The sequence below is a fragment of the Haliaeetus albicilla genome, chromosome 10, assembly GCF_947461875.1.
Source record: "Haliaeetus albicilla chromosome 10, bHalAlb1.1, whole genome shotgun sequence".
In the NCBI taxonomy this organism is placed as follows: domain Eukaryota; kingdom Metazoa; phylum Chordata; class Aves; order Accipitriformes; family Accipitridae; genus Haliaeetus; species Haliaeetus albicilla.
Genome location: NC_091492.1, coordinates 35,556,217 through 35,573,300, shown reverse-complemented (window position 1 = coordinate 35,573,300; position 17,084 = coordinate 35,556,217).

Below are 17,084 nucleotides of genomic sequence, written 5' to 3'. Positions count from 1 at the left end.
TAAAACAATACAGCTCCCATGTGCCCAAAAGAAGGTGATGGAGAGCAAAGATAAAAGTTGTATCTGCAACAAACTTCTTGTTTGCTTGTAGCTATTGAGGTCTGTTGCGGTTGAGAATGCAGTGAAGTGGTCCCAAAAAGGTCATCAGAGATGTGAACAGAGGTGGCAGAGACAGCTTGTGGGCTGTCTGCTGTTGCGTCACCCAAGGCAACACACTTCTCTGTTATTAAGATTTGGGGAACGCGCAAGGTTTGCACTGGTGTAATGGGCTGAATTAGACATGCAGTGATTTAATCTGAAGTCATTCTGAATGGTCACATCAACACACTGAACTCTAGTTAAAGATGGCTAATAATACTGGTATAACTTATTTGTTGTCTTTAGTTGTGTTTTTATGACAACATCAAACTATATTAGTCATCCCGGTTTAGTTACAACAGTATGACTTTTCCGTGGCGTTATATTTTTAGCAAATGCTTACTGCCAAGGCTCGCATTTGCATTTCTTTATTGTAATAATGCTCCATTAATGGACGTTCTCAAGCAGCAAAAGCCAAAGTCTGGTTTGCCAGTAGATGAAGATAGAAGGGGAAATAAGATGGGGAAATAAAAATAGGGGATACGAGTAGGACAGGAACTGTGACTTGCATTGCAGTCATTCAGAAGTCAGTGGAAGCACTGAGGACCGTCGCTGAGCTGATGTGCCAGCGCTGTTGTTATCCTCTGGGACTGGGAGTGCGGCCCTTCAGGTGAGGGAAGTCTGAGACCTCAACCGTGTGAGTGGAGACCCCCACTTGCCAGAGGAGGCATCTCTGAGGGTGCTCTGTTGAGGATGCTTGCTCAGCAAGCTGTTTCTCTTCAGCTAAAGCAATTTGCTAGCAAAGGCCAAGCACAGATTGCTTTGTTCTGTTAAAACAAATATCCAGGAAATTCAGCTACAAACTTTTGCTATCACTCAGCTCTTATCTTGCTCTATTGCAATAACTGTTTGATGACCTCAACAGGGGCCTTGAATCCAGTAATCAGTTCTTCAAGTGCACAACAAAATCCATTCTTTTTTCTAAATAACTACAAGTAACAAGAGGTTGTCTTGACCTTTTATATCTGTTTTGACAAACTGAGAGCCTAGACCTTCTCCTCCGCATGCTGATCTGCTCTTTGAGAGTCCGAATGGAGGATGTGGCTTGGTTCTCCAGATTCCTGCCTTGGCCAGGACACTTTGTCTCATGCAACTGCCTGGCAAAGCAAAGGAGGGAACTATATCCCCAGCCTGAAAGGCAACACAGGCTGGTTGGTTTTACCTGGGCTACCACCAAGAAGTTCAGCTGGTTGGTTTGCATAGATAATATTTAGCTCCTGTTTAGCCTGTGCAAGGAGGGATTTGGAGAGTAAATGATCTGAATGGTTCACGCAAGGAGATGGCCAGGTATTTACCGTGGTGGTTTAGTGCCAAGAAGCCAATGATGCTGGCACCTTTTTGTCCTAGCTCTAAGTCTCTGTTTGGTGTGGAACGGGTTAAGTTGCAGCCAGTGACAATGCAAACTCAGGGCGCTGCAAAGCATTTGTCTGAGGACTGTGCTTATCTTTACAGTGAAATATTATCCCTTCATGGTTAACAACTAGCAGCAAACCTGCTCATTGTGGAAGCAGTTTGGCATAATTAGCCGGTTAAAGAAGTCTGCCTATTGATTAACTGAACTAAATGACCCATAATTAACAGCACAACTGTGGAGCTAATCTATTTGGTGGTGTTTTCCTTCCCCTTAAAGATCTGGAACCTGCAGGTCTGTTCATTATTAGGGGATGGGTTGGTGAGGAGTCCACATCGTGTGGTAATTGAGTTAGTGTGCCCCTGCGGGGCTTTAAAGCACACACTGATGCGTTATAAAAGGCCTGCTGGCATATTGCTTTAATCTCTTGGACTGCAGAAGTACCAGCATGAGTCCTGCTGACTCTGGGCGGATTTGTTGCCTTTCTGAGAGCGCACAGGAACACCTGCTCCAGATCACCTCGGATTTATTGGGGGCTTGCGGGGAATAAGCTTCAGCCCCCCGAACGGCCACACAGGCGTGGGCTTCTGTGTGCCAAGTCATGCTGCCATTAGAGGTCTCCGTGTGCTATAGGGAGATCCAGGTGAGGCTTGGAGCCTGGTCAACAAGAGGGACAAAGCTGGAGTTGAAGTTGCGTGGAAGCCATTTGTTTGGTTAGCTTGCAGTGTTATTTCCTTGCTAAAAGCTGCCTATTTATAGTTGTGATTTATGTCTAGCATGATGCATAGTCTCTATAAAACGTGTCCAGACTGGAGCTGAACTTGAATGGTTTAGAGGAGCTTATATTTAGACCTGAATATTATTGAATCTCTCATTACTGTCTCTGTAAAATGCTACTTTCTTCTCACACTTTTTCTCAGATGTCCTATTAAAGATTACGCCAAAATGAGCTCATTGCTCTGCCCTCCCTTTGATGTGATGTTATAAAAACTGAAAGGATTGTGCTTCAGTGGTGACACCAGCCAGCCTGGACAGTACTAGCTGGTACCACTGCAGCACTAGGCTGAGTTACTGATAAAATTAAGCTACTGTTTCAAATAGTCAGAAAGAAAACAATGATTATTTTTTGAAACCCAGCTCTTATCTGCCTCTTCCCAAGCAATCCTCCAGAAAGACAGAGAAGTAGAAATCTGACCAGATTGGCTCTCGGAGAGCTGAGTTTAGGGCTAAGGGACTCCTTAAGCACTAGTCTTTCCTCAGTTGGGCCAACTGAAATAACCAGAAAATATTTCCACTGACTTTACTGGGTGTTAGAATAGGCCCCCCAAAATTCTCATCCTCTCCTGCATGTTGAAAAGCTTTTGGCTGTGTGCTTTTCTGGCACAGAAAGGAGATTCTTTCTCCATGTTATTTCCCTTAATCCCTCAAACCTTTAAGCCAACTGCAATGGAAGTTGCTGGCCACAGCGTTTGCTCTGCCGGTGTCCGCAACCTGAACTAGTGAAGGAGCCTTTCAAGAAATAAAGACCGAGATCTTCGTTCTTGCTCTGGTCCCACCATAGTGAATGAGATATCTGCTGATACATGGAGGCGGTTGAAACCTCCCTGGCCATATAGCATCCTCTAGAGACCAGCAGGGCAGCGGCACCCAGGTTTTGTGGTCATTTTAGCACATCTGGAGCCCACAGGAGGACTGGGGGAGGCAGAGCTGGTCCTGCCAGCTGGGATCTGTGTGAGGGACAGAGCTATCTGGCAAACAGTGCGGGAGATGGAGGTACCCATTGCTTTGGGCTGGGAACTTCATGCTCTTCGCTTCGTCTCCATCGTGCTCCAGATCTTTAGGTTTCTGGGTCAAAATGACCTCCAGTTTGGGGAGGCATTTTCTAGAGACAGACCCCACTCTGATTGTTTGAACTGTGTTTTTGGAAGCTGGACTCGTGTCTCAGTTGTAAAACACTTCTGTATGTATCTGGCCAGGGACCGGCCTTACCACAAAGATGGTCTACAAGAATTGGGCAGGGAGTGTAGCTGGAGCTGCAGAAAAGTGTTATAAGAGAGCTTGTAAGTGAACTTGATTAGGATAAAGTCCTACATCTGCCTTTTAAAGTTGATTTTCTCTCATTCTGTCCTTTCATCCTGCCTTTCAAAAACATTGGCATGAGGGAATAGTTAGTTACCTCCTATTAATAGTTTGACACCTTCATGCAATGTCTGAACAGCAGAGATGACTCTAGCTAAGCATCTGACCATGGTCCAGGAGGTTGTTTTGGTCGTGATGGTGGGAAGTGGAGACACAGCAGGCTATTTTCTTCCCCTGGCTGCAGAAAGCCACGGTGCCATTCACATCACCTCGCTCCCTCACAGCTGCAAATCCCCCCAGCAGCTCACACATTTGTCTGCCTGTAAGCCCTCTAAGAGGCAGTGAATTAGCTCCCTGCAAAGATGCAAGAGAGAGCTTAGAGTTGCATGAAATGTCACCACGCTTCCCTTACGCACGTATGTCCGAAACCCCCCGGCGAGGGATCGGACCCTGGAAAGGCAGGGATCACTGAAATGCCTGGGCTGGCCTGTTGCCAGCCAGTAAGGCAGCCCTCATTTGTGATATTGGGAAAAGATGAGATGTCTCCTCTCCCCTTTTTTGTAGGAGTGGTACTTCTTGCTGTATTTGGTGCTTTTTAAGAGTTTGGATTTGCTCAGTACAATGTAAGTGCTTTTGCTTTGGTGGCTAAGCAGTGAGAGACCATTTGCTTTTAGCAGCTTGCAGATCCCCCCGGCAAACCTTGAGCTTGAAAATGCCTATTCCTTATATAACTATTATTATATTTATATATACTATATAAAAATATCATTTATACATTATTAAAGAGGCTATGACTGTATCAGCAATCACTTCTTAGCAGATCATGTTATACCTCACGTATCACCATACAGCATGCAGACACTCTTAAGAGAGTGCCTTGCTTGCATAACATAGCTTTAATAGCTATAACAAGGCAATTAGTACATCGTTCCACTTGAACTTTAACGTAGTAATTGGCAGTAAGTAATCCCTCTCTGATGCTATACACAGCCCATGGTGTGAACAAATATCAGAGCAGCCCTCTTTATGCAAGGAGGGGGAAAAAAAAAAAAGTCACAGCTGCTGATTATGGCCAAAGGGGTGGATTTGGGGTTGATGTTCCACGATGACGAATGCGCTGTGGACACCAGAGGCGGACCAGGAGTGCTATGAGACCTGTGGCTGGATGCGGCATCCTGATCTGCCGCATCTGTGCGCAGCTCCGAACGAGCAGGGTGTATCGCTCGGTGCCGTGGCTGTCCTCAGAGCAGGAGGCTGGGGGGATCGGCAGCGTAGCACCGTGGTGGGTTTCTTGGGCAGGGGAGAGGACGGGGGATATCCTGGCTATGTGGTGCTTCCCCCAGGGTGAGGGGTGCATTTCTGCATCGGTCAGAGCAAAAGGTCCTTCTTCTTCGGCAGCTCTCCCGGGATTTCTCCTGCCACCGTTGCCCCCAGCCATGGCAGAGTGAGATCAAAATGCTCCCTCTCGCTGGTGTCTACCAGCGTGACCATCACAGTAGGTGCTTGTCCCCCGTGGGAGCTTTAGCCCAGATGCTCTGTACCTAACGGTAGGCAGGGCAGGGTCACACCACCTAAACCAGCTCTGTTCTCGATGCCCCAGGGGAGGGGACAGATTTATCCTCCGAGCATGACGCTGACAGGCGCAGAGGAGACTTTTCTTTCATCCTCTCTGCCCAGAGAGAGATTGGCTTTGAGAGAGGGACATTTAGATAAGAGATATTCTTTTTGGTATCCAGAGCCTCAGGAGAGGCCAGCAAAGCCAGAGCAGAATAATGATTGCCTCTTTCTTCAGCACGGAGCGCTTAACCCCAAACACTTCTGAATTTCCAAGCGAGTTTCCAATCCTCTGTTGCAGCCAGGTCGGTGGGGAAATACAGGCTTTAATGCATCTTCGTGATTTGAAGTTCTAAATCTAAATTGTGCCCTGATGCCTAATAGATCCCGTATCAGGGAAAAGCATTTGCTTCCCGTGATGGATGGAGTGGATGCCAGCAGACTGCTGCTCCTGCACCAGGAGCTGAGCCCCGCTGCCTGTGCGTGTTCCTGGCCCTCTGGAGAAACTCCTGCTTGTGTCAGGAAAGCTCTTCCAGGCTGCCCTAATGGTGTTCACATGAAAAGGAAAGGAAGGGGGAGGGAGGAAACATTTTTAACCCGTGTCTTGCCTGATCTCTCCTGTGATCACATCCTGTCTCTGATCCTCCCTTCCGAATATCTGAAGTGTGGGTGGTTGGTGTGTGTTTGCTAGCAACCATGTGTTCAGCTTTGTGAAATGCATAGGTATGAAAGGCTGCTTACCAGGGGGAGTTTGTGATCTGGAGAAAACAGGAAATGATATTTTGGGCAGTACTAGAGCAGATGGGTTTTTCTTGCCCCCCCCGGCTTTTGAACGGAATCGGTCACAGTATTGTCTAGGAACAGATGCGTAATTAATGATTTATTTTACTTTTTGCAGATTTGTATGATGTGGGCATCGTAAAAACGCTTCCAACCGAGGAGGGTGAGGAATACGTTTCCCAAACTTCTGAGGTAATACTCAGGCAGAGCACGGGAACAGGGACAGTCGCTCAGGGCCCTGGTTGGAGGGAAGGCAGCGACATTTGGGTGCAAGGAGTTGGGGGGTCCCAGGACACCACGTCCGAGTCCGGCCTCGCCCCTCGCGAGGAGCTTCCCTGCTGCACCGAGACTGAGAACGGTGAAATTCCTCCTCCAGCACAGCCAGCCGTGGATGGAGGAAAAGTCTCCAGCCTGCAAAGCCCCTGGCAGGATTGCAGCATTGCTGCGTCCCGGGGCAGCGCTTTAACCCCCCGGACATCCTTCCCTCCGCGCTGCCGGCCCCGTACCGGCAGAAGGACGCGCTGGCTGCCTCAGAAAAAACCCCAGCGACTAATTTAAGTGTTTCCCACCCGAGCATGGCAGGACCTGCTCTGCTTGGCGGCGGGTCCGTGGGCGGACATCAGGTGCAACAGGGAGAGGGGGAAGAGTAAGGGAAATGTGTCAGGAGCTCCAGGCGCTGCTCTCCTTCCACCCAAATTCCTTTGGCAGCTGGATCCCCCACCACTCCTGTTCATAAAAAGCAAATGACTTCTCAGATTTATTAGTTACCTCCAGGTGCAATTTATCAATCCCAGGCTGGGCCCTGCCCAGGCAGCTGGGGAGAGGCCTGTGTCTTTGATTAATGTGCTATCCCCCACAATGGTGGCAGTTTCTTACTGGGGTTTAATTCTAACAGATTCTTAAAAATAACAAGAAGCATATTCAGCGAGCTGTTTAAGAGGATGCAGAGCCGAAGCACCATTCATTCTCTAAAGCTTTGAAGTATTTACAGAAGGGCCTGAGGGAACCTTCATGGAGGCTGGGAGGGTAAAGGAGGATCTTGCTGTAGGATAAATCGGGAAGGGCAGAAAAAGGAAAAAAAAATATGGCTCATAATGGAAAGAGGTGACTGAGAGGTTTCTAGGTGGAAGCAAAACAATGGGAAGTGAGATCTCGATAAGAATAAGCAAAAAAGGTTAAGGATTGGGCTCTTGTAAACAGAGGGAATTCCTCTAAACAATGCAAATTTTGTTTCTGAAGTTGTTGTGAGAGGGCTGAGGGATGTTCAGTGGAAAAAATAAGAAAAACTAGGAAGGTGAGGGGAAAAAGGAGAAGCCCGCAAACCTTAGGCTGTAGTATGGAAAAACTCTGAAGCTGCAGCCCTTCCCCTAATGCTGTGTCCTCCACAAACATGCAGGACTCCATCAAGAGGATGACTTTTCCCATCTTTAGTTTCTTCTCCTTTTAGCCATGGCCAAAAATGAAAATGTTAGATACAGACCTACCTTTTGGAGACTGAGCCAAGAGGATGTCTTGACCCTTTGGCCTTTTTTTCACAGATGGAATTATATTCACTTTTCCCTCCTTTTAAATGATACCAAAGCCATTTTCTCACGTTTCTGTGTCCATGCTGGAAAGCAAGGCAGGCCCACACCAAGGCAAGGGCAGAGCAGTTTGCTGCTTTCCAGTGGGATTAGATGTTTTGCAAAAACTCCACCAGCATCGTCTTGTCCCCTCTGTCCCTGTGTCGGCTGCTGACAGCCCTCCTAGGTGCAGTAGTTTAGATTTCAGTGTGACAAAGTGTTTTCACACCCTTGTTAAGGAAGAACATTATAACCCAGTTAAAGGGCAGTTTACTCCAAGCTTCCAATGCATATTTATACCATCTATTTTAGGTATCTACTTTCAGATCTTTCTATATGGTCAGTGCAAAAAAAGATATGTGTCTCTGGAAGGTGACTCACAACACCTAAAATAGACTCCTGTTCTCAGACATCCTCTCTCTGCACTAATTATAGAAGGAGGCTGGAGATGTTAAGCTCGTAGTTTCAGCATGCGAAGGTTGCTGCATGCAGGAGAGAGCAATAGTACCCGCTTTGTTTTCCTTGATGCAGAGTGAGATGGCTGGAGTGAGCGTGTGCAGGCTCCCTGTGGCCCAGCTTGCTGGTTTACGGCTTCGCTGCTCTGTTTCTGTATTCTCCAGAGAAGGGCGTTGAAGCCCATGCAGGTACTCCACAGGCTTTTTCAGGTTGATGATCTGCCCTGCTGCTGGTAATGCCACACGCCCCGTGCATGGCCATCGGGGCTGGCGGAGCTGCTGCTAGCTGGAGTGCCTCCCGTAGTGACAGGAGTGCCCAGGTCACACCGATACTGCTGCATGATGCTGGAGGAACTGTGCTGAGATGCCTGGCTCCATGCCTCTCCCTCAGAAAGACCCCTGGAGGAGAAACCCACTGCGGTCTCCCCTTGCGTCACGGCACCATCTTCTCTGCTGTGTAGCAGCAAAGTTGGCTTTGAGAAGGATGCGTAAGAACGTTAACGTGTGGGAGTTAGCCCGAGGCTTGGGGTTGATCTTCACTTGCTTTCCTGCTGATGGAAAAAAGAACAAAACGGTGTGCCTGTGGGCAAGGACACAGGAGCATGGGGTGGATTTGCTCCATCGTGTTCACCCTTCAGAGCAGGGATGCCACATCTCAGAGTGGCACAGCCTTGAGTTTCCCCCTCCCGTCACCCCCACTTTACATAGCCATCTTTGGAGCCACAGTTGAAAATTAACCCCAGAGTTAGCCATTTGTAAACCGAACTGACAGGAAATTGCTGGCTTTGTGCTGAAGAAGTCATTACCTTAAGCTTTATTGCCAGTGTGCAGAGTTTACTTGTGACAAAGTAAATGTGCAGAGATGTCTGTAAATAGGGCTGGGATATTGCTGCGTTAACAGCTCTGTGGTAAGCTATCAATCAGCAGAACAGTATGTAAGAAATCATTAAAAGCCACTGTTGTATAGGCAGAGTCTCCCACGCGCACATGCGTGTGAGCTCTGCACCCCACCAGTGGGTTCTTCCATCGCTGCTCCCCTGGCTGAGGAAAGCCCGCTTCTCACGTGGTTTTTAGAGGACGATTTGTGGCTCTGATGTGACATCAGAAACGGTGATGCCATCTGGGAACAGGGGGTAGCAGGGAGCGCTGGGCTGAGAGTGGCCGTCTGAAAGAGCTCGGCTGAACGCGGTGTGATGTTTGGTACCCCTGTCACTTTGGATGGAACAGCATTGCTACGGAGCTGGTGTGAGAGCCTGGTATTCTTTGGCGTTTTGGTCCCGTCCATTAACGTTATGGCTGTGAAGGGGAGAGAGGTTTGTTCCTGTAATGCCAGCATAGAGCTCATTTAAAATCAATGAGGTAGCAAGATGCACCACTCATGCTGCTTGAACTGCAGGAGAAGCTGTGCTGGGGGGAAAATGCATGTATTGAAAATAATTTCATGTGCATGTGATTGGTGTGTATCTAAACGACTTAGATGGTGTTCAGAGAGAGCATGTCCCCTCCATCCACCGTTCCCCTGGCTGCTGGTTAGGAGTGTCTGGCAACCAGGCAGCTCTGGCTGCAGAGCACCTGAGCTCTCCTCCAGCTCGCAGAGCTCTGGCAAGTGGGACATATGGGTTTCTGGCTTATCTGTGTTTCCTCAGGGTGGCCGACAGCCTGCCTTCACGTTGTCTGAGCAGTTCAGGATGTCTGGAGCTTTTTATGTGCTTCTTCCCTCGGAGTCAGCCCCCCACTTCTGATGCAGTTTTGTTTTTTGCCAAAACTGTGGCAGCCCACTGCAAGCGCATATTTCTGGCCTTTTCCGGCTTCTGCTACTTGTGGGAGTGATAAGGTCAGACAGGGAATAAAAACGCATCAGTTGGGGGTCACCGGAGGGGCAGACTGGAGGAATTTCCCAGGCATTGACCGTGCAGGGCTGGACTGCTGCGCTCCGGCGAGGGGCAGCAACTGAGGAAACTGGAGCCCTGTGCTTGCCATTTTATTGCGACCGCTTCCTCCGGGACAGCAGAGCTGTTTGGGGGCTTTTGCAGGTGCTACAGCTTTGGGTGGTGTGGGAAGGGAAAGGGGAGGGTTGCGAGGTGACAACATAAATCAGACGATGCTGCAGATTTCCTCCCTCTCGGTCCTCATTCTCACAGCTCTTGCCTCTCCTGTGCCCAGATGTTGCAAGGTTTTGTACAGGCTGATAAAATCATGTTTCCCCATAATGAAATCCCGACGCTGGCCTGACAGACTTGGTGCTGCTCCCACCGCTTGGGCCAGGAGGAGAAGACACAGAGCTATGTCTTTTGCTGTCTCCCAGCCCTGGCTTGGGAGTGCCTATGGCTCTGATACTGGGGAAGGGATTAATTTTTTACTCGCTCTTCAGCTGCCCTTTTCCTGCAGGCAAGTCCCTTCGGTACGCGCAGGGAATTGCACCCAGCCACCCTGCACGAGGAGCACCCAGCGCTGACTCCCTCCATCCCTGGGCTCCTGGAGCAGCGCTGCTCTTACAGCCAGACACCTGGCTCTCGCTGGGGAGCTAGCCGTGGAGAATTTGGCCCACGGTGCGCAAAGTTCCTTGCTGGTATGGAGCTTTTCCTTTTCATCCACAGCCACAGCAACCCTACAAGCCTGATTAGCCTGACTGCTGTGGTGCCAACCTGACTGAGCGCTGCATCCCCCTTCCAGCTTCTCCTCTCTGGAAGAATCCCCGATCCCTGCCTGAGTTTGTGGTCGTGGTGCCGACAACCTCCCATCTGCTTGCCCCTTATCAGTGGGAAGCAAGAGGTCTCCCCGGGGGCCTCTGCCGAGCTGTAAGGCGTCTCCTCCAGTTGCTGCAAATTGTTGGCAGAGCACATGGAGAGCTTTGAGGGACCCAAAGCAGAGCTGAAGCTCAATGGTACCGGGAGGCAGGTGACAGCCCCCCAACTTTCCCTGTTCAGCTGGGTGTGGGAAGGACAGCCAGCAGCTCCTGGATCCCCACCTAGGAGACAGGGACATTGGCTTGCCAGTGCCAGCCGGGAGGGCTGTGGCGTGCTGCCTGCCCAGGCTCAGCCGGGGACCGTGCTTCCCTGGGAAATGCTGCCCAAGGGGTGCGATGGCACGAGCTGCTGGGGAACCTTCCCATCAAACTCTTTAAATCAGAAGATGCTTACCTTTCCCTTCCAAAACTCAGCTCAGTAAGATAAATGTCCTGAATTTATGCAGTTGAAACTGCAGTTTCAACATTAAAACAGAAGTGTTTTTTGGTTGTGTTTGTTTTTTTTTGTTTTTTTTTTTTTTTTTTTTTTTTTAATTTGAGATTACTTTAAAGCACTTGGAGAATAACCCTGGGGCTCTACGGCTGCTGGGTTAAACTGAGCCTGATTTGGTCTGAGGTTGAGTGCCTGGGTTGCTGAGGAGTTCAGGGAAACTGTCCCCAGGGCTGGGGTCTTGAGGGATGTGCAAAGGCTTTTTCCCTCATGGATTCTCCAGTGTCTAATCAAGGCTGAGCACATATTGCAGCCTTTTGTTCAGTTGGGGTTACTCATAACATCTCTCTCCTTTACGTGGATGTCTATTTTTGCAAACCTTTGAGGAACTGAATAGTCTCTGAGGCTGTTATCTCTCTGTCAAATTTGGCTGAAATTGCTCAATGAGTTCAGAGTTGTTGAGGGAGACACAGTGTGAACGTATGAGCTATAGGAAATCAGACCGACAGGCTGAAATGAGAAACGCTTTAAAATTGTCAAAACAAAATGCCTTCCCAGTGGTCTGGCCTGACTTTTGTCCAGATTACTGGTTCCCAAAGCCTCATGAGATCCTGCCAGCCACCCCAGCCCCAAGGGGCTCCCAAGAACTCCATATTGGAAAACACAACACCAGCTCTGCTGACAGTAGAAGGGACCCTTGGGATTAGGAAGAGCCTTGGCACCAGCTTTTCTTGTGGCCTCTCCAGTCTGGGAGAGTGGAAGCTCATGGCCAGATGCCCATCCATGCCATTACCAACCCACCCCGAGAGGAGATCGCATGACAAACTCATTTGATTTGTGCTTCCTTTTGCCAAATGCCTTTGATTGAAAAGGGATCTGACACCAGTTAATTAGACACAGGTGCAGGTTAGAAAAATAGTTGCAATAATGAATTTCCTTTTTACTGGTCCCTGCTGCTGTTCCAGTAGTACTATTGCAGCCATTCACAGGACGGTTAATCTTTTAGCTAGCGCTTTAACCGTTTTGTGTGGGGAGCTATGCACCATCAAAAAGAATGAATGACCCTGTTTCTCTTCCCTGTGGTGGCTATCAACCAGAGCTGTCTTTGGCATAGCTTGTAGGTTGATTTCTGGTTGAACATTAGAGGCAGAATTCATCTGTCCAAATGTAGACATCTAATTGTGGATGTCTACATCTGAGTTACTTGTCTAGACTCTTGTTTATAGGAAAGAAATGGGCACCCCAAGGACATGAGTCATTGTATGCTAGAGTAAACGTCTAAAATAGGTCAGATGAATCATTCTGTAAATGGGCCTCTTTCTCTCCTGTGACTACAAAGGGAGTCCAGAGTCACCATACCAGGGGGAACAGAGACATGTCTCTAAAGTACAGTGAGATGCATCCCATGTCAGATGTTTCTGGGCATGCGTAGTCAGCTGCTCTCCTGTTTGCACATCTTTCTGACATCCTCTGTCCACTTCTTCTTGCTCTTCCCATTGTAAATTAACCTGGGACTGAGATGCCATTTTGTTTCTGTAGCTGCCGCTGCAGTTCCATCGAGGACGAGACCCAAGTAACTGCTTTTCCCCTCTTCTTGGGGTCATCAGACTGGACTCACCTTTATTCCAAACCTATGGCTGGGCCTGGGTCTCTGTTTTATCCTCTTGTGCATCCCTCCTTTTCCCTCCCCAGTGAAACACTGCCAGGGATCTGCTTTCCCTGCAGCCAGGTACATGCACTGCTTTGTCCTTCCACATGAGCCATCTGCAAATATTCAGGTGTCCTCATGTTCCCTAGGCCAACAGAACCACCTCTGATTTACTCAAAGTTTCCTTAAGCTGCTGGTAAGCAGCCAGAGTCCCCACCTGGGCTTTGATTTATTGCTTTTTTCCATCTCTCTTTTACATCTGCTAGGGTGGGCACTGGCACCTGACTGAGAGGGACTCGCAGCAGCTTAGTGTCACCACTGCTCAGATGAACTGCCATAACCGACTTGTGTTGGTGCACAGTCTCAGCTGGGAGGTCAGGGGTATCAGCCTGAAGCTCCTTCACCGATTTACGCTCATCTTATTTCTGTTTGTTGAACAAAAGAAATGTATAATACCTCCAAATCCTTCCAAGTAGGCTTGGAGCCTAGTCCTAGAAATGTAGCATTATTTTAACAAAACCAGTGCTGTGCTGATAAATGGGATAGTGGGAGGAGGGAAAGAAACTATTCATAACACACAGTGCAGGAGATGAGGGAGGAAAGTAAACTGAAGAGTGCGGATAAGATTATTGCTGCAGGTGTTTTCTCAAGTTTTGGCTAGGAGACAAAGGAAAACCCACAGACCATCCAGATAAGCCCATTAGTCAGGTTAGCTGAGCGCCGTTTCATTACTCAGTAGTGTTATTTAGGCCCTCTGGCCTCAGCAAAATCCCAACTTTATTCTGTTCTCAAATAGTATTTTATTAAAAACCCTCTCTGTGTGAGAGGATTTTTAAAAAAACGTATTTAAAAAACCAAACATGTTGGAACCTGGGAATACCTTCAAATGCTGGCAAGCTGCATCCTTGTGTGAGTGCAAATAGGACACGATGTGCCTACAGACTCTTGCCTCAGTGGTATTGGGACTTTTCTTGTCCTTTCTAGTTGGGTAGATGAAGCCCTGGATCCACAGGTCCAGCTCTGACCTTTGTGAGCCTCGGCTCCTTGCACCCAGAGCTGATGAGGGCTGAGGGACACAGGACCAGATCAGCGGCTGTGTGAAAGGCTTGGGAGGAAAGAAGAAACGGTCCTCTCCCCTGGAGACCTGAGCAACAAGAAAGGTTGTTGGGCAGCAACTGCCTTTCTCAGCATGAGAAACAGCTGGGACTGGAAGCCGTTGAATGAGGTGCAGCAGCCTTTCTGAGCAGGTCGGCTGAGTGCTTGAATGAGGAACCCAGCTGAACTTCCTCCCAGAGAAGTTAAATTCTGTATCGTAATACGTATATTCCTGAGAACCAGGCATGCACGAGCACTTGCTGGAGAGGAAAGCTGATGGAACATGCAAACTGAAACCACAGCGAGCTTCACTCTGCTCTGAACTGTTTCCCACTAGGAAAGTCCTCGCCACAGCAGCCAGCCTTTCTATTTGCTCTGCAAAGTATCACCCATTTGTGTGTGGCTCTGTGGCAGGAGGTATTCCAGGACACTGCTCCCTTCTCAGCACTCATTGCTAGCAGTAAACAGAGTTGGGATGACTCAGAGGTGTTTTCCCTTCCATCACATAGGTTCAAGACAAGCCCATGTTAGTAATGAGCGAACGTTCTCATCCTTCATCTGGTGGTGTTCAGTGCTCTGATATGAGTTGCCAGTTCCTGTCCAGTTCCTAGTAGGCTGACACCTACTTTGTAGAAAGACCTGTACTGATGCTCTGACTAGAACGGGTGACATTTGACTGCATTAGCTGCCCAGAGTAAGGTCATATCTCCCACGGGATAATGAAGCTTGCCAGGACAGATCTTCTCTGCTCTTACACCATTCCACACCTCTTTGACTAACCCAGCTCTTCTCCGGATACCTTACAGGCCCTCTGGGTTTTCTTCTTATATCCAGAGCTAACCTTACAACTAAAGCTCAGCAAATCTCTTGAAATCCATTTGTTCCTGGAAGCTTTCTCACTGCAGTGATACCTGTGAGTGCTATTGTCCTGCAAATACTGAATTAGAGATTTTCACTCATGCTAAGAGGTGTCATTACTAAAACTAAGGCAGGTGGTAGAGTGGGACTGAAGTAACACTATGGAGATTCTCCCAAGGTGTCATGTGTTTTCCACAGTTATGAAGCACTTGAATGGAGCACTTGAATGGCTCACCTGAGGAAGCTACAAGACCTCCACCTTGGGAAGGTCTTTAAGAACAGTGAACACATCTCGGATTCAGAGCTGACTTCTCAGCAGTAGTGCTGAGTTTGACTAGAGCAAATCCTGCCCCGTTTGGCATTTGAAATGCTTGGGCAACAAATTATACCTAATTCTCCAGACAGGAGGAAATCAGAGTGCAGTCTTCTTGGGGCAGAGCATGTGGGAGTTTGCTTTGTATTCTGTTTGACCCACACTGGGGCAAAGTATGAACACCACTTGAAATTTCCTCCTAGCATTTAGATACTGCTTAAAAACCAGTAATGATATTAGATAGGGAGCAGTTGCTAGGCTCAATCTGATCCCAGGTTAATTTGCATTAAGTTCTTTTCAATTCTTTCTCTTTAATATCATTCTCATGCCTAGCCTGTGTGTTGCTCATTTCCTCTGATGGAGAAGTGAGAAGCACATGCAGCGGAAACCGAGCAAGCCAATAAAAATGATGTGGCGGAGGGAAAGAGAGGAACATTGCAAACAATCCCTGTTTTGGCTGATAAAGGCATCCTCAGGAAGCTTGCATGTTGTAGGAGTCTGTCATTTTGCTGGGTTGGGGAGAGGAATGGAAGAAAAATGTATGCACAGAATAAGCATTTCCCCTTTTGATTCAATTTCCATAATATTTTAGTACTTATTCTACTTTTGCACAATGTGAGGCAGAGATCCAGGTCTCCTCACCCAGGTCTCCTGATGCTTTGGAGGGATGCAGGACTTCCAGTCTCCTCTTATTGTGGTGTCCAGCTGTGGAAAGCTGACCTGGAATGAAGTGGGGGAAGAGGAGGCTCCGGCAGTTGGTGCTACCTTATTTTCCAGCTTGTCATATTTCTCCGTGCCAAGGGACGTGTTACCAGAGGGATGTCCTTTCCGAACTTCTGCAGTTATTTAACAGGCACAGACCAACACGGTCAGTGAAATCACATCCTGGAGTTGTCACGTTGTGCATCATGACCATGCGCTGCCGAGTCAAGAAGCCACCAGTGGAGCACACCGGTCAGCCCACCGGTGTCCCAGGCTGGTCCCAGCCCCTCGCTGAATGCCAGGCCCTCGGACAGGCAGGCTGCTGTGTCAGGCTGCGTGGTTTTCACTCGCTTCAAACGGCGTGAGTGGCAATGCTGCTTGTAGTGACATGGCATCGGAAATCCCCAACATGCAGTTGCGCGAGAAGGTCACAGCTCAGTCAGAACAGCACATTAAACATTAAACGCTCCATTTATACGCACTAGTGGCGTCATGCCAAGATGAATCTGAAATGATTAAATCTCCAGCCGTGTCGGTTCCTTTCACAGCAACATAAAACATTTTGCTCCGCTAGTCAATGCGATGATGTTGTGCCGAGGACAACAGACTCGGGCTCTGAGCCGTGCTCATCTCAGCGATTTGTCATTAAAATGCATCTCTGGCTGAGACACGCTACTGGGGTTCCCGGAGGTTCAAGCTGCCACTTGGTTAAGATGCCCAGCAGTTTCCACTGGCCAGATGACTCACCTCAGCCTCTCTCGTCACCCGAGCGAGACAAAGGCAATTGGAAAGCAGAGAAGAAAATAACAAACTGTTGACCACATCGTAAATCCAAAGACATGGCAACAACAGGGCTTAGCTCATTCATGCAGGAAATATTGTAAATGAAACCACAGTGTTGGGATACAGTGTCTGCTGAGAAGGAAATCTCGTTTGGTAGCTTGCACCTGTAGATATAAAAAGAAAGGGACTGAATTTCTTAATTTTGCAGGAGTCTATTTTTTTCCTCAAAAGGCAGCATATTTATAACTCTAGTAAAACTGCAAAAAAATGGTAAATAAAAGAACCCTACAAGAAGAAGAAATTGATTTCTGGATCTCATCAGAGCAAAGCTCTTAATCTTTTCTCCTTTTTTATAGAATTGCTGCCTGGACACTGCCTCTATGGGCCCAGGACCTAATGCTTTATTCAGTCCATACTCAAACGGAAAACTGCCAGGAAAGGGAAAGAATCTTAATTCCTCTTCTCTTTCCTTGATTTAAAAAAAAGAGAAAAGAAAAAGAGATATTCAGACCAATTGCTCTCCTTTGCTTTTTGTGCTCCTCAGGTGACAGGAGCAAATGAAGACTGTCTTCTAACCCCTTAACCAGGCA